The sequence below is a fragment of the Schistocerca americana genome, chromosome 10, assembly GCF_021461395.2.
Source record: "Schistocerca americana isolate TAMUIC-IGC-003095 chromosome 10, iqSchAmer2.1, whole genome shotgun sequence".
Taxonomy (NCBI): domain Eukaryota; kingdom Metazoa; phylum Arthropoda; class Insecta; order Orthoptera; family Acrididae; genus Schistocerca; species Schistocerca americana.
In genome coordinates this window covers 40,420,387-40,439,159 of record NC_060128.1, presented here as the reverse complement: position 1 = coordinate 40,439,159, position 18,773 = coordinate 40,420,387, and positions in this window count along the sequence as shown.

Below are 18,773 nucleotides of genomic sequence, written 5' to 3'. Positions count from 1 at the left end.
TAAAATCATAGAAAGTGAGAGTGTCAGACCTCTTTTACATAAGTCGGCATTGTGCCTTTTGTATTAAATTCCGGTGCAATTTCTGTATTTCATCGTCAATAAGAAGGTGCAAGGTATACTCTAGACCTGAAGTGACGCATCGGAATGTAAAACTATACTCACAGGAGAAGTTAAAATCATAGAAAGTGAGAGTGTCAGACCTCTTTTACTTAAGTCGGCATTGTGCCTTTTGTATTAAATTCCGATGCAATTTCTGTATTTCATCGTCAATAAGAAGGTGCAAGGTATACGCTAGACCTGAAGTGACGCATCGGAATGTAAAACTATACTCACAGGAGAAGTTAAAATCATAGAAAGTGAGAGTGTCAGACCTCTTTTACTTAAGTCGGCATTGTGCCTTTTGTATTAAATTCCGATGCAATTTCTGTATTTCATCGTCAATAAGAAGGTGCAAGATATACGCTAGACCTGAAGTGACGCATCGGAATGTTAAACTATACTCACAGGAGAAGTTAAAATCATAGAAAGTGAGAGTGTCAGACCTCTTTTACTTAAGTCGGCATTGTACCTTTTGTATTAAATTCCGATGCAATTTCTGTATTTCATCGTCAATAAGAAGGTTCAAGGTATACGCTAGACCTGAAGTGACGCATCGGAATGTAAAACTATACTCACAGGAGAAGTTAAAATCATAGAAAGTGAGAGTGTCAGACCTCTTTTACTTAAGTCGGCATTGTGCCTTTTGTATTAAATTCCGATGCAATTTCTGTATTTCATCGTCAATAAGAAGGTGCAAGGTATACGCTAGACCTGAAGTGACGCATCGGAATGTAAAACTATACTCACAGGAGAAGTTAAAATCATAGAAAGTGAGAGTGTCAGACCTCTTTTACTTAAGTCGGCATTGTACCTTTTGTATTAAATTCGGATGCAATTTCTGTATTTCATCGTCAATAAGAAGGTTCAAGGTATACGCTAGACCTGAAGTGACGCATCGGAATGTAAAACTATACTCACAGGAGAAGTTAAAATCATAAAGTGAGAGTGTCAGACCTCTTTTACTTAAGTCGGCATTGTGCCTTTTGTATTAAATTCCGATGCAATTTCTGTATTTCATCGTCAATAAGAAGGTGCAAGGTATATGCTAGACCTGAAGTGACGCATCGGAATGTAAAACTATACTCACAGGAGAGTTAAAATCATAGAAAGTGAGAGTGTCAGACCTCTTTTACTTAAGTCGGCATTGTGCCTTTTGTATTAAATTCCGATGCAATTTCTGTATTTCATCGTCAATAAGAAGGTGCAAGGTATACGCTAGACCTGAAGTGACGCATCGGAATGTAAAACTATACTCACAGGAGAAGTTAAAATCATAGAAAGTGAGAGTGTCAGACCTCTTTTACTTAAGTCGGCATTGTGCCTTTTGTATTAAATTCCGATGCAATTTCTGTATTTCATCGTCAATAAGAAGGTGCAAGGTATACGCTAGACCTGATGTGACGCATCGGAATGTAAAAACTATACTCACAGGAGAAGTTAAAATCATAGAAAGTGAGAGTGTCAGACCTCTTTTACTTAAGTCGGCATTGTGCCTTTTGTATTAAATTCCGATGCAATTTCTGTATTTCATCGTCAATAAGAAGGTGCAAGGTATACGCTAGACCTGAAGTGACGCATCGGAATGTAAAACTATACTCACAGGAGAAAGTTAAAATCATAGAAAGTGAGAGTGTCAGACCTCTTTTACTTAAGTCGGCATTGTGCCTTTTGTATTAAATTCCGATTCAATTTCTGTGTTTCATCGTCAATAAGAAGGTTCAAGGTATACGCTAGACCTGAAGTGTCGCATCGGAATGTAAAACTATACTCACAGGAGAAGTTAAAATCATAGAAAGTGAGAGTGTCAGACCTCTTTTACTTAAGTCGGCATTGTGCCTTTTGTATTAAATTCCGATGCAATTTCTGTATTTCATCGTCAATAAGAAGGTTCAAGGTATACGCTAGACCTGAAGTGACGCATCGGGATGTAAAACTATACTCACAGGAGAAGTTAAAATCATAGAAAGTGAGAGTGTCAGACCTCTTTTACTTAAGTCGGCATTGTGCCTTTTGTATTAAATTCCGATGCAATTTCTGTATTTCATCGTCAATAAGAAGGTGCAAGGTATACGCTAGACCTGAAGTGACGCATCGGAATGTAAAACTATACTCACAGGAGAAGTTAAAATCATAGAAAGTGAGAGTGTCAGACCTCTTTTACTTAAGTCGGCATTGTGCCTTTTGTATTAAATTCCGATGCAATTTCTGTATTTCATCGTCAATAAGAAGGTGCAAGGTATACGCTAGACCTGAAGTGACGCATCGGAATGTAAAACTATACTCACAGGAGAAGTTAAAATCATAGAAAGTGAGAGTGTCAGACCTCTTTTACTTAAGTCGGCATTGTGCCTTTTGTATTAAATTCGGATGCAATTTCTGTATTTCATCGTCAATAAGAAGGTGCAAGGTATACGCTAGACCTGAAGTGATGCATCGGAATGTAAAACTATACTCACAGGAGAAGTTAAAATCATAGAAAGTGAGAGTGTCAGACCTCTTTTACTTAAGTCGGCATTGTGCCTTTTGTATTAAATTCCGATGCAATTTCTGTATTTCATCGTCAATAAGAAGGTGCAAGGTATACGCTAGACCTGAAGTGACGCATCGGAATGTGAAACTATACTCACAGGAGAAGTTAAAATCATAGAAAGTGAGAGTGTCAGACCTCTTTTACTTAAGTCGGCATTGTGCCTTTTGTATTAAATTCCGATGCCATTTCTGTATTTCATCGTCAATAAGAAGGTTCAAGGTATACGCTAGACCTGAAGTGACGCATCGGGATGTAAAACTATACTCACAGGAGAAGTTAAAATCATTGAAAGTGAGAGTGTCAGACCTCTTTTACTTAAGTCGGCATTGTGCCTTTTGTATTAAATTCCGATGCAATTTCTGAATTTCATCGTCAATAAGAAGGTGCAAGGTATACGCTAGACCTGAAGTGACGCATCGGAATGTAAAACTATACTCACAGGAGAAGTTAAAATCATAGAAAGTGAGAGTGTCAGACCTCTTTTACTTAAGTCGGCATTGTGCCTTTTGTATTAAATTCCGATGCAATTTCTGTATTTCATCGTCAATAAGAAGGTGCAAGGTATACGCTAGACCTGAAGTGATGCATCGGAATGTAAAACTATACTCACAGGAGAAGTTAAAATCATAGAAAGTGAGAGTGTCAGACCTCTTTTACTTAAGTCGGCATTGTACCTTTTGTATTAAATTCGGATGCAATTTCTGTATTTCATAGTCAATAAGAAGGTTCAAGGTATACGCTAGACCTGAAGTGACGCATCGGAATGTAAAACTATACTCACAGGAGAAGTTAAAATCATAGAAAGTGAGAGTGTCAGACCTCTTTTACTTAAGTCGGCATTGTGCCTTTTGTATTAAATTCCGATGCAATTTCCGTATTTCATCGTCAATAAGAAGGTGCAAGGTATATGCTAGACCTGAAGTGACGCATCGGAATGTAAAACTATACTCACAGGAGAAGTTAAAATCATAGAAAGTGAGAGTGTCAGACCTCTTTTACTTAAGTCGGCATTGTGCCTTTTGTATTAAATTCCGATGCAATTTCTGTATTTCATCGTCAATAAGAAGGTGCAAGGTATACGCTAGACCTGAAGTGACGCATCGGAATGTAAAACTATACTCACAGGAGAAGTTAAAATCATAGAAAGTGAGAGTGTCAGACCTCTTTTACTTAAGTCGGCATTGTGCCTTTTGTATTAAATTCCGATGCAATTTCTGTATTTCATCGTCAATAAGAAGGTGCAAGGTATACGCTAGACCTGAAGTGACGCATCGGAATGTAAAACTATACTCACAGGAGAAGTTAAAATCATAGAAAGTGAGAGTGTCAGACCTCTTTTACTTAAGTCGGCATTGTGCCTTTTGTATTAAATTCCGATGCAATTTCTGTATTTCATCGTCAATAAGAAGGTGCAAGGTATACGCTAGACCTGAAGTGACGCATCGGAATGTAAAACTATACTCACAGGAGAAGTTAAAATCATAGAAAGTGAGAGTGTCAGACCTCTTTTACTTAAGTCGGCATTGTGCCTTTTGTATTAAATTCCGATGCAATTTCTGTATTTCATCGTCAATAAGAAGGTTCAAGGTATACGCTAGACCTGAAGTGTCGCATCGGAATGTAAAACTATACTCACAGGAGAAGTTAAAATCATAGAAAGTGAGAGTGTCAGACCTCTTTTACTTAAGTCGGCATTGTGCCTTTTGTATTAAATTCCGATGCAATTTCTGTATTTCATCGTCAATAAGAAGGTGCAAGGTATACGCTAGACCTGAAGTGACGCATCGGAATGTAAAACTATACTCACAGGAGAAGTTAAAATCATAGAAAGTGAGAGTGTCAGACCTCTTTTACTTAAGTCGGCATTGTGCCTTTTGTATTAAATTCCGATGCAATTTCTGTATTTCATCGTCAATAAGAAGGTGCAAGGTATACGCTAGACCTGAAGTGACGCATCGGAATGTAAAACTATACTCACAGGAGAAGTTAAAATCATAGAAAGTGAGAGTGTCAGACCTCTTTTACTTAAGTCGGCATTGTGCCTTTTGTATTAAATTCGGATGCAATTTCTGTATTTCATCGTCAATAAGAAGGTGCAAGGTATACGCTAGACCTGAAGTGACGCATCGGAATGTAAAACTATACTCACAGGAGAAGTTAAAATCATAGAAAGTGAGAGTGTCAGAACTCTTTTACTTAAGTCGGCATTGTGCCTTTTGTATTAAATTCGGATGCAATTTCTGTATTTCATCGTCAATAAGAAGGTGCAAGGTATACGCTAGACCTGAAGTGACGCATCGGAATGTAAAACTATACTCACAGGAGAAGTTAAAATCATAGAAAGTGAGAGTGTCAGACCTCTTTTACTTAAGTCGGCATTGTGCCTTTTGTATTAAATTCCGATGCAATTTCTGTATTTCATCGTCAATAAGAAGGTTCAAGGTATACGCTAGACCTGAAGTGACGCATCGGGATGTAAAACTATACTCACAGGAGAAGTTAAAATCATAGAAAGTGAGAGTGTCAGACCTCTTTTACTTAAGTCGGCATTGTGCCTTTTGTATTAAATTCCGATGCAATTTCTGTATTTCATCGTCAATAAGAAGGTGCAAGGTATACGCTAGACCTGAAGTGACGCATCGGAATGTAAAACTATACTCACAGGAGAAGTTAAAATCATAGAAAGTGAGAGTGTCAGACCTCTTTTCCTTAAGTTGGCATTGTGCCTTTTGTATTAAATTCCGATGCAATTTCTGTATTTCATCGTCAATAAGAAGGTGCAAGGTATACGCTAGACCTGAAGTGACGCATCGGAATGTAAAACTATACTCACAGGAGAAGTTAAAATAATAGAAAGTTAGAGTGTCAGACCTCTTTTACTTAAGTCGGCATTGTGCCTTTTGTATTAAATTCCGATGCAATTTCTGTATTTCATCGTCAATAAGAAGGTGCAAGGTATACGCTAGACCTGAAGTGACGCATCGGAATGTAAAACTATACTCACAGGAGAAGTTAAAATCATAGAAAGTGAGAGTGTCAGGCCTCTTTTACTTAAGTCGGCATTGTGCCTTTTGTATTAAATTCCGATGCAATTTCTGTATTTCATCGTCAATAAGAAGGTGCAAGGTATATGCTAGACCTGAAGTGACGCATCGGAATGTAAAACTATACTCACAGGAGAAGTTAAAATCATAGAAAGTGAGAGTGTCAGACCTCTTTTACTTAAGTCGGCATTGTGCCTTTTGTATTAAATTCGGATGCAATTTCTGTGTTTCATCGTCAATAAGAAGGTGCAAGGTATACGCTAGACCTGAAGTGACGCATCGGAATGTAAAACTATACTCACAGGAGAAGTTAAAATCATAGAAAGTGAGAGTGTCAGACCTCTTTTACTTAAGTCGGCATTGTGCCTTTTGTATTAAATTCCGATGCAATTTCTGTATTTCATCGTCAATAAGAAGGTTCAAGGTATACGCTAGACCTGAAGTGACGCATCGGGATGTAAAACTATACTCACATTAGAAGTTAAAATCATAGAAAGTGAGAGTGTCAGACCTCTTTTACTTAAGTCGGCATTGTGCCTTTTGTATTAAATTCCGATGCAATTTCTGTATTTCATCGTCAATAAGAAGGTGCAAGTTATACGCTAGACCTGAAGTGACGCATCGGAATGTAAAACTATACTCACAGGAGAAGTTAAAATCATAGAAAGTGAGAGTGTCAGACCTCTTTTACTTAAGTCGGCATTGTGCCTTTTGTATTAAATTCCGATGCAATTTCTGTATTTCATCGTCAATAAGAAGGTGCAAGGTATACGCTAGACCTGAAGTGACGCATCGGAATGTAAAGCTATACTCACAGGAGAAGTTAAAATCATAGAAAGTGAGAGTGTCAGACCTCTTTTACTTAAGTCGGCATTGTGCCTTTTGTATTAAATTCGGATGCAATTTCTGTATTTCATCGTCAATAAGAAGGTGCAAGGTATACGCTAGACCTGAAGTGACGCATCGGAATGTAAAACTATACTCACAGGAGAAGTTAAAATCATAGAAAGTGAGAGTGTCAGACCTCTTTTACTTAAGTCGGCATTGTGCCTTTTGTATTAAATTCGGATGCAATTTCTGTATTTCATCGTCAATAAGAAGGTGCAAGGTATACGCTAGACCTGAAGTGACGCATCGGAATGTAAAACTATACTCACAGGAGAAGTTAAAATCATTGAAAGTGAGAGTGTCAGACCTCTTTTACTTAAGTCGGCATTGTGCCTTTAGTATTAAATTCCGATGCAATTTGTGTATTTCATCGTCAATAAGAAGGTTCAAGGTATACGCTAGACCTGAAGTGACGCTTCGGGATGTAAAACTATACTCACAGGAGAAGTTAAAATCATAGAAAGTGAGAGTGTCAGACCTCTTTTACTTAAGTCGGCATTGTGCCTTTTGTATTAAATTCCGATGCAATTTCTGTATTTCATCGTCAATAAGAAGGTGCAAGGTATACGCTAGACCTGAAGTGACGCATCGGAATGTAAAACTATACTCACAGGAGAAGTTAAAATCATAGAAAGTGAGAGTGTCAGACCTCTTTTACTTTAGTCGGCATTGTGCCTTTTGTATTAAATTCCGATGCAATTTCTGTGTTTCATCGTCAATAAGAAGGTGCAAGGTATACGCTAGACCTGAAGTGACGCATCGGAATGTAAAACTATACTCACAGGAGAAGTTAAAATCATAGAAAGTGAGAGTGTCAGAACTCTTTTACTTAAGTCGGCATTGTGCCTTTTGTATTAAATTCCGATGCAATTTCTGTATTTCATCGTCAATAAGAAGGTTCAAGGTATACGCTAGACCTGAAGTGACGCATCGGAATGTAACACTATACTCACAGGAGAAGTTAAAATCAAAGAAAGTGAGAGTGTCAGACCTCTTTTACTTAAGTCGGCATTGTGCCTTTTGTATTAAATTCCGATGCAATTTCTGTATTTCATCGTCAATAAGAAGGTGCAAGGTATACGCTAGACCTGAAGTGACGCATCGGAATGTAAAACTATACTCACAGGAGAAGTTAAAATCATAGAAAGTGAGAGTGTCAGACCTCTTTTACTTAAGTCGGCATTGTGCCTTTTGTATTAAATTCGGATGCAATTTCTGTGTTTCATCGTCAATAAGAAGGTGCAAGGTATACGCTAGACCTGAAGTGACGCATCGGAATGTAAAACTATACTCACAGGAGAAGTTAAAATCATAGAAAGTGAGAGTGTCAGACCTCTTTTACTTAAGTCGGCATTGTGCCTTTTGTATTAAATTCGGATGCAATTTCTGAGTTTCATCGTCAATAAGAAGGTGCAAGGTATACGCTAGACCTGAAGTGACGCATCGGAATGTAAAACTATACTCACAGGAGTAGTTAAAATCATAGAAAGTGAGAGTGTCAGACCACTTTTACTTAAGTCGGCATTGTGCCTTTTGTATTAAATTCCGATGCAATTTCTGTATTTCATCGTCAATAAGAAGGTGCAAGGTATACGCTAGACCTGAAGTGACGCATCGGAATGTAAAACTATACTCACAGGAGAAGTTAAAATCATAGAAAGTGAGAGTGTCAGACCTCTTTTACTTAAGTCGGCATTGTGCCTTTTGTATTAAATTCCGATGCAATTTCTGTATTTCATCGTCAATAAGAAGGTGCAAGGTATACGCTAGACCTGAAGTGACGCATCGGAATGTAAAACTATACTCACAGGAGAAGTTAAAATCATAGAAAGTGAGAGTGTCAGACCTCTTTTACTTAAGTCGGCATTGTGCCTTTTGTATTAAATTCCGATGCAATTTCTGTATTTCATCGTCAATAAGAAGGTGCAAGGTATACGCTAGACCTGAAGTGACGCATCGGAATGTAAAACTATACTCACAGGAGAAGTTAAAATCATAGAAAGTGAGAGTGTCAGACCTCGTTTACTTAAGTCGGCATTGTGCCTTTTGTATTAAATTCCGATGCAATTTCTGTATTTCATCGTCAATAAGAAGGTGCAAGGTATACGCTAGACCTGAAGTGACGCATCGGAATGTAAAACTATACTCACAGGAGAAGTTAAAATCATAGAAAGTGAGAAAGTCAGACCTCTTTTACTTAAGTCGGCATTGTGCCTTTTGTATTAAATTCCGATGCAATTTCTGTATTTCATCGTCAATAAGAAGGTGCAAGGTATACGCTAGACCTGAAGTGACGCATCGGAATGTAAAACTATACTCACAGGAGAAGTTAAAATAATAGAAAGTTAGAGTGTCAGACCTCTTTTACTTAAGTCGGCATTGTGCCTTTTGTATTAAATTCCGATGCAATTTCTGTATTTCATCGTCAATAAGAATGTGCAAGGTATACGCTAGACCTGAAGTGACGCATCGGAATGTAAAACTATACTCACAGGAGAAGTTAAAATCATAGAAAGTGAGAGTGTCAGACCTCTTTTACTTAAGTCGGCATTGTGCCTTTTGTATTAAATTCGGATGCAATTTCTGTGTTTCATCGTCAATAAGAAGGTGCAAGGTATACGCTAGACCTGAAGTGACGCATCGGAATGTAAAACTATACTCACAGGAGAAGTTAAAATCATAGAAAGTGAGAGTGTCAGACCTCTTTTACTTAAGTCGGCATTGTGCCTTTTGTATTAAATTCGGATGCAATTTCTGTGTTTCATCGTCAATAAGAAGGTGCAAGGTATACGCTAGACCTGAAGTGACGCATCGGAATGTAAAACTATACTCACAGGAGAAGTTAAAATCATAGAAAGTGAGAGTGTCAGACCTCATTTACTTAAGTCGGCATTGTGCCTTTTGTATTAAATTCCGATGCAATTTATGTATTTCTACATCTACAGCTACATCTATACTCCGCGAGCCACCTTACGGTGTGTGGCGGAGGGTACTTATTGTACCACTATCTGATCCCCCCTTCCCTGTTCCATTCACGAATTGTGCGTGGGAAGAACGACTGCTTGTAAGTCTCCGTATTTGCTCTAATTTCTCGGATCTTTTCGTTGTGATCATTACGCGAGATATATGTGGACGGTAGTAATATGTTGCCCATCTCTTCCCGGAATGTGCTCTCTCGTAATTTCGATAATAAACCTCTCCGTATTGCGTAACGCCTTTCTTGAAGTGTCCGCCACTGGAGCTTGTTCAGCATCTCCGTAACGCTCTCGCGCTGACTAAATGTCCCCATGACGAATCGCGCTGCTTTTCGCTGGATCATGTCTATCTCTTCTATTAATCCAACCTGGTAAGGGTCCCATACTGATGAGCAATACTCAAGAATCGGACGAACAAGCGTTTTGTAAGCTACTTCTTTCGTCGATGAGTCACATTTTCTTAGAATTCTTCCTATGAATCTCAACCTGGCGCCTGCTTTTCCCACTATTTGTTTTATGTGATCATTCCACTTCAGATCGCTCCGGATAGTAACTCCTAAGTATTTTACGGTCGTTACCGCTTCCAATGATTTACCACCTATGGCATAATCGTACTGGAATGGATTTCTGCCCCTATGTATGCGCATTATATTACATTTATCTACGTTTAGGGAAAGCTGCCAGCTGTCGCACCATGCATTAATCCTCTGCAGGTCCTCCTGGAGTACGTACGAGTCTTCTGATGTTGCTACTTTCTTGTAGACAACCGTGTCATCTGCAAATAGCCTCACGGAGCTACCGATGTTGTCAACTAAGTCATTTATGTATATTGTAAACAATAAAGGTCCTATCACGCTTCCCTGCGGTACTCCCGAAATTACCTCTACATCTGCAGATTTTGAACCGTTAAGAATGACATGTTGTGTTCTTTCTTCTAGGAAATCCTGAATCCAATCACAAACCTGGTCCGATATTCCGTAAGCTCGTATTTTTTTCACTAAACGTAAGTGCGGAACCGTATCAAATGCCTTCCTGAAGTCCAGGAATACGGCATCAATCTGCTCGCCAGTGTCTACGGCACTGTGAATTTCTTGGGCAAATAGGGCGAGCTGAGTTTCACATGATCTCTGTTTGCGGAATCCATGTTGGTTATGATGAAGGAGATTTGTATTATCTAAGAACGTCATAATACGAGAACACAAAACATGTTCCATTATTCTACAGCAGATTGACGTAAGCGAAATAGGCCTATAATTATTCGCATCTGATTTATGACCCTTCTTGAAAATGGGAACGACCTGCGCTTTCTTCCAGTCGCTAGGTACTTTACGTTCTTCCAGCGATCTACGATAAATTGCTGATAGAAAGGGGGCAAGTTCTTTAGCATAATCACTGTAGAATCTTAAGGGTATCTCGTCTGGTCCGGATGCTTTTCCGCTACTAAGTGATAGCAGTTGTTTTTCAATTCCGATATCGTTTATTTCAATATTTTCCATTTTGGCGTCCGTGCGACGGCTGAAGTCAGGGACCGTGTTACGATTTTCCGCAGTGAAACAGTTTCGGAACACTGAATTCAGTATTTCTGCCTTTCTTCGGTCGTCCTCTGTTTCGGTGCCATCGTGGTCAACGAGTGACTGAATAGGGGATTTAGATCCGCTTACCGATTTTACATATGACCAAAACTTTTTAGGGTTCTTGTTTAGATTGTTTGCCAATGTTTTATGTTCGAATTCGTTGAATGCTTCTCTCATTGCTCTCTTTACGCTCTTTTTCGCTTCGTTCAGCTTTTCCTTATCAGCTATGATTCGACTACTCTTAAACCTATGATGAAGCTTTCTTTGTTTCCATAGTACCTTTCGTACATGATTGTTATACCACGGTGGATCTTTCCCCTCGCTTTGGACCTTAGTCGGTACGAACTTATCTAAGGCGTACTGGACGATGTTTCTGAATTTTTTCCATTTTTGTTCCACATCCTCTTCCTCAGAAATGAACGTTTGATGGTGGTCACTCAGATATTCTGCGATTTGTGCCCTATCACTCTTGTTAAGCAAATATATTTTCCTTCCTTTCTTGGCATTTCTTATTACACTTGTAGTCATTGATGCAACCACTGACTTATGATCACTGATACCCTCTTCTAAATTCACGGAGTCGAAAAGTTCCGGTCTATTTGTTGCTATGAGGTCTAAAACGTTAGCTTCACGAGTTGGTTCTCTGACTATCTGCTCGAAGTAATTCTCGGACAAGGCAGTCAGGATAATGTCACAAGAGTCTCTGTCCCTGGCACCAGATCTGATTGTGTGACTATCCCATTCTATACCTGGTAGATTGAAGTCTCCCCCTATTACAATAGTATGATCACGAAACTTCTTCACGACGTTCTGCAGGTTCTCTCTGAGGCGCTCAACTACTACGGTTGCTGATGCAGGTGGTCTATAGAAGCATCCGACTATCATATCTGACCCACCTTTGATACTTAACTTAACCCAGATTATTTCACATTCGCATTCGCTAATAACTTCACTGGATATTATTGAATTCTTTAATGCTATAAATACTCCTCCACCATTGGCGTTTATCCTATCCTTGCGGTATATATTCCATTCTGTGTCTAGGATTTCTTTACCGTTCACTTCCGGTTTTAACCAACTTTCCGTTCCTAATACTATATGCGCACCATTTCCTTCAATAAGAGATACTAATTCAGGAACCTTGCCCTGGATACTCCTGCAGTTTACCAATATTACATTAACGTTTCCTGTTTTTGGTCTCTGAGGACGGACGTTCTTTATCAACGATGATAATGTCCTCTCTGGTAAGCCGTCAGGTATTTTATCGTTTCGCGCAAGGGGGGGTCCCTCTAACCTAAAAAACCCCCGTGTGCACGCCACACGTACTCTGCTACCCTAGTAGCTGCTTCCGGTGTGTAGTGCACGCCTGACCTGTCTAGGGGGGCCCTACAGTTCTCCACCCAATAACGGAGGTCGATGAATTTGCAACCATTATAGTCGCAGAGTCGTCTGAGCCTCTGGTTTAGACCCTCCACACGGCTCCAAACCAGAGGACCGCGATCGACTCTGGGTACTATGCTGCAGATATTAAGCTCAGCTTGCACTCCGCGTGCGATGCTGGTTGTCTTCACCAAATCAGCCAGCCGCCGGAAGGAACCAAGGATGGCCTCAGAACCCATCGTCAATAAGAAGGTGCGAGGTATACGCTAGACCTGAAGTGACGCATCGGAATGTAAAACTATACTCACAGGAGAAGTTAAAATCATAGAAAGTGAGAGTGTCAGACCTCTTTTACTTAAGTCGGCATTGTGCCTTCTGTATTAAATTCCGATGCAATTTCTGTATTTCATCGTCAATAAGAAGGTGCAAGGTATACGCTAGACCTGAAGTGACGCATCGGAATGTAAAACTATACTCACAGGAGAAGTTAAAATCATAGAAAGTGAGAGTGTCAGGCCTCTTTTACTTAAGTCGGCATTGTGCCTTTTGTATTAAATTCCGATGCAATTTCTGTATTTCATCGTCAATAAGAAGGTGCAAGGTATACGCTAGACCTGAAGTGACGCATCGGAATGTAAAACTATACTCACAGGAGAAGTTAAAATCATAGAAAGTGAGAGTGTCAGACCTCTTTTACTTAAGTCGGCATTGTGCCTTTTGTATTAAATTCCGATGCAATTTCTGTATTTCATCGTCAATAAGAAGGTGCAAGGTATATGCTAGAACTGAAGTGACGCATCGGAATGTAAAACTATACTCACAGGAGAAGTTAAAATCATAGAAAGTGAGAGTGTCAGACCTCTTTTACTTAAGTCGGCATTGTGCCTTTTGTATTAAATTCCGATCCAATTTCTGTATTTCATCGTCAATAAGAAGGTGCAAGGTATACGCTAGACCTGAAGTGACGCATCGGAATGTAAAACTATACTCACAGGAGAAGTTAAAATCAAAGAAAGTGAGAGTGTCAGACCCCTTTTACTTAAGTCGGCATTGTGCCTTTTGTATTAAATTCCGATGCAATTTCTGTATTTCATCGTCAATAAGAAGGTGCAAGGTATACGCTAGACCTGAAGTGACGCATCGGAATGGAAAACTATACTCACAGGAAAAGTTAAAATCATAGAAAGTGAGAGTGTCAGACCTCTTTTACTTAAGTCGGCATTGTGCCTTTTGTATTAAATTCCGATGCAATTTCTGTATTTCATCGTCAATAAGAAGGTGCAAGGTATACGCTAGACCTGAAGTGACGCATCGGAATGTAAAACTATACTCACAGGAGAAGTTAAAATCATAGAAAGTGAGAGTGTCAGACCTCTTTTACTTAAATCGGCATTGTGCCTTTTGTATTAAATTCGGATGCAATTTCTGTGTTTCATCGTCAATAAGAAGGTGCGAGGTATACGCTAGACCTGAAGTGACGCATCGGAATGTAAAACTATACTCACAGGAGAAGTAAAAATCATAGAAAGTGAGAGTGTCAGACCTCTTTTACTTAAGTCGGCATTGTGCCTTTTGTATTAAATTCGGATGCAATTTCTGTATTTCATCGTCAATAAGAAGGTCCATGGGATACAGTAAAACCTGAAGTGAAGCATCGGAATCTAAAACTGGAGTCACAGGAGAGGTTCAAATCATAGAAAGTTAGAATGTCAGTCCTTTTATACTTATGTCGGCATTATGCCTTTTGTAATAAATTCCAATGCAATTTCTGTGTTTCATCGTCAAAAGGAAGGTCCAAGGTATACAGTAAACCTGAAGTGAAGCATCGGAATCTAAGACTGGACTCACAGGAGAGGTTCAAATCGTATAAAGTGAGAGTGTCAGTCCTCTTGTACTTAAATCGGCATTGTGCCTTTTGTACTAAATTCGGATGCAATTTCTGTGTCTCATCGTCAATAGGAAGGTGCAAGGTATACATTAAACCTGAAGTGAACCGTCGGAATCTAAAACTGGACTCACAGGAGAGGTTCAAATCATAGAAAGTGAGAGTGTCAGTCCTCTTGTACTTAAGTCGGCATTGTGCCATTTGTATTAAATTCGGATGCAATTTCTGTGTCTCATCGTCAATAAGAAGGTGCAAGATATACAGTAAACCTGAAGTGAAGCATCGGAATCTAAAACTGGACTCACAGGAGAGGGTCAAATCACAGAAAGTGAGAGTGTCAGTCCTCTTTTACTTAAGTCGGCTTTGTGCCTTTTGTATTAAATTCGGATGCAAATTCTGTGTTTCATCGTCAATAAGAAGGTCCTAGGAATGCAATAAACCTGAAGTGAAAGTCGGCATTGTGCCTTTTGTATTAAATTCGCATGCAAACTCTGTGTTTCATCGTCAATAAGAGGGTCCAAGTGATACAGTAGACCGGAAGTGATGCATCGGAATCTAAAACTGGACTCACAGGAGAGGTTCAAATAATAGAAAGTGAGAGTGTCAGTCCTCTTGTACTTAAGTCGGCATTGTGATTTTTGTATGGAATTCGGATGCAATTTCTGTGTTTCATCGTCAATAAGAAGGTCCAAGGTATACAGAAAACCTGAAGTGAAGCATCGGAATCTAAAACTGGACTCACAGGAGAGGTTCAAATCATAGAAAGTGAGAGTGTTAGTCCTCTTTTACTTAACTCGGCATTGTGCCTTTTGTATTAAATTCGGATGCAATTTCTGTGTTTCATCGTTAATAAGAAGGTGCAGGGTATACAGTAAACCTGAAGTGAAGCGTCGGAATCTAAAGCTGGACTCAATAGAGAGGTCAAATCATAGTAAGAGAGAGTGGCAGTCCTCTTTTACTTAAGTCGGCATTTTGTCTTTTGTATTAAATTCGGATGCAATTTCTGTATTTCATCGTCAATAAGAAGGTCTAAGGGATACAGTAAACCTGAACTGAAGCATCGGAACCTAAAACTGGACTCACAGGAGAGGTTCAAATCATAGAAAGTAAGAGTGTCAGTCCTCTTGTACTTATGTCGGCATTGTGCCATTTGTATTTAATTCCGATGCAATTTCTGTGTTTAATCGTCAATAAGGATGTTCAAGGTATACGGTAGACCTGATGTGACGCATCGGAATCTAAAACTATACTCACAGGAGAAGTTTAAATCATAGAAAGTGAGAGTGTCAGTCCTCCTTTACTTAAGTCGGCATTGTGCCTTTTGTATTAAATTTGGAAGCAATTTCTGTGTTATATCGTCAATAAGAAGGTCCAAGGGATACAGTAAACCTGAAGTGAAGCATCGGAATCTAAAACTGGACTCACACGAGAGGTTCAAATCATAGAAAGTGAGAGTGTCAGTCCTCTTGTACTTAAGTCGGCATTGTGCCTTTTTAATTTAATTCCGATGCAACTTCTGAGTCTCAACGTCAAGAAGAAGGTGCAAGGTACACAGTAAACCTGAAGTGAAGCATCGGAATCTAAAACTAGACTCACAGGAGAGGCTCAAATCGTAGAAAGTGAGAATGACAGTCCTCTTGTACTTAAGTCGGCAGTGTGCCTTTTGTATTAAAAACGGATGCAATTTCTTTGTTTCATCGTCAATAAGAAGGTGCAAGGTATACAGTAAACCTGAAGTGAAGCATCGGAATCTATAACTGGACTCACAGGAGAGGTTCAAATCGTAGAAAGTGAGAGCGTCAGTCCTCTTGTACTTAAGTCGGCATTGTGCATTTTGTTTTAAATTCGGATGCAATTTCTGTGTTTCGTCGTCAATAAGAAGGTACAAGGTATACAGTAAACTTGAAGTGAAGCATCGGAAACTAAAACTGGACTCACAGGAGAGGTTCATATCGTATAAAGTGAGAGTGTCAGTCCACTTGTACTTAAATCAGCATTGTGCCTTTTGTACTAAATTCGGATAAAATTTTTGTGTTTCATCGTCAATAGGAAGGTCCAAAGGTTTACATTAAACCTGATGTGAACCATCAGAATCTAAAACTGGACTCACAGGAGAGGTTCAAATCATAGAAAGTGAGAGTGTCAGTCCTCTTGTACTTAAATCGGCATTGTGCCTTTTGTATTAAATTCCGATGCAATTTCTGTGTTTCATCGTCAATAAGAAGGTGCAAGGTATACGCTAGACCTGAAGTGACGCATAAGAATGTAAAACTATACTCACAGGAGAAGTTAAAACCATAGAAAGTGAGAGTGTCGGTCCTCCTTTACTTAAGTCGTCATTGTGCCTTTTGTATTAAATTCGGATGCAATTTCTGTGTTTCATCGTCAATAAGAAGGTCCAAATGATACAGTAGACGTGAAGTGATGCATCGGAATCTAAAACTGGACTCACAGGAGAGGTTCAAATAATAGAAAGTGAGAGTGTCAGTCCTCTTGTACTTAAGTCGGCATTGTGATTTTTGTATTGAATTCGGATGTAATTTCTGTGATTCATCGTCAATAAGAAGGTCCAAGGTATACAGTAAACCTGAAGTGAAGCACCGGAATCTAAAACTGGACTCACAGGAGAGGTTCAAATCATAGAATGTGAGAGTGTTAGTCCTCTTTGACTTAACTCGGCATTGTGCCTTTTGAATTAATTTCGGATGCAATTTCTGTGTTTCATCGTCAATAGGAAGGTGCAAGGTATACAGTAAACCTGAAGTGAAGCGTCGGAATCTAAAACTGGACTCAATGGAGAGGCCAAATCATAGTAAGAGAGAGTGGCAGTCCTCTTTTACTTAAGTCGGCAATTTGTCTTTTGTATTAAATCAGGATGCAATTTCTGTATTTCATCGTCAATAAGAAGGTCTAAGGGATACAGTAAACCTGAAGTGAAGCATCGGAACCTAAAACTTGACTCACAAAGGAGGTTCAAATCATAGAAAGTTAGAGTGTCAGTCCTCTTGTACTTAAGTCGGCATTGTGCCTTTTGAATTTAATTCCGATGCAATTTCTGAGTTTCATCGTCAAGAAGAAGGCGCAAGGTACACAGTAAACCTGAAGTGAAGCATCGGAATCTAAAACTGGACTCACAGGAGAGGCTCAAATCGAAGAAAGTGAGAGTGTCAGTCCTCTTGTACTTAAATCGGCACTGTGCCTTTTGTATTAAAATCGGATGCAATTTCTTTGTTCCATCGTCAATAAGAAGGTGCAAGGTATACAGTAAACCTGAAGTGAAGCATCGGAATCTATAACTGGACTCACAGGAGAGGTTCAAATCGTATAAAGTGAGAGTGTCAGTCCTCTAGTACTTAAATCGGCATTGTGCCTTTTGTACTAAATTCGGATAAAATTTTGTGTTTCATCGTCAATAGGAAGGTGCAAAGGTTTACATTAAACCTGAAGTGAACCATCGGAATCTAAAACTGGACTCACAGGAGAAGTTAAAATCATAGAAAGTGAGAGTGTCAGACCTCTTTTACTTAAGTCGGCATTGTGTCTTTTGTATTAAATTCGGATGCAATTTCTGTATTTCATCGTCAATAAGAAGGTCCATGGGATACAGTAAAACCTGAAGTGAAGCATCGGAATCTAAAACTGGACTCACAGGAGAGGTTCAAATCATAGAAAGTTAGAGTGTCAGTCCTCTTATACTTATGTCGGCATTGTGCCTTTTGAATTTAATTCCGATGCAATTTCTGAGTTTCATCGTCAAGAAGAAGGTGCAAGGTACACAGTAAACCTGAAGTGAAGCATCGGAATCTAAAACTGGACTCACAGGAGAGGCTCAAATCGAAGAAAGTGAGAGTGTCAGTCCTCTTGTACTTAAATCGGCACTGTGCCTTTTGTATTAAAATCGGATGCAATTTCTTTGTTTCATCGTCAATAAGAAGGTGCAAGGTACACAGTAAACCTGAAGTGAAGCATCGGAATCTATAACTGGACTCACAGGAGAGGTTCAAATCGTATATAGTGAGAGTGTCAGTCCTCTTGTACTTAAATCGGCATTGTGCCTTTTGTACTAAATTCGGATAAAATTTTGTGTTTCATCGTCAATAGGAAGGTGCAAAGGTTTACATTAAACCTGAAGTGAACCATCGGAAACTAAAACTGGACTCACAGGAGAGGTTCAAATCATAGAAAGTGAGAGTGTCAGGCCTCTTGTACTTAAGTCGGCATTGTGCCTTTTGTATTAAATTCCGATGCAATTTCTGTGTTTCATCGTCAATAAGAAGGTGCAAGGTATACGCTAGACCTGAAGTGACGCATAAGAATGTAAAACTATACTCACAGGAGAAGTTAAAATCATAGAAAGTGAGAGTGTCAGACCTCTTTTACTTAAGTCGGCATTGTGTC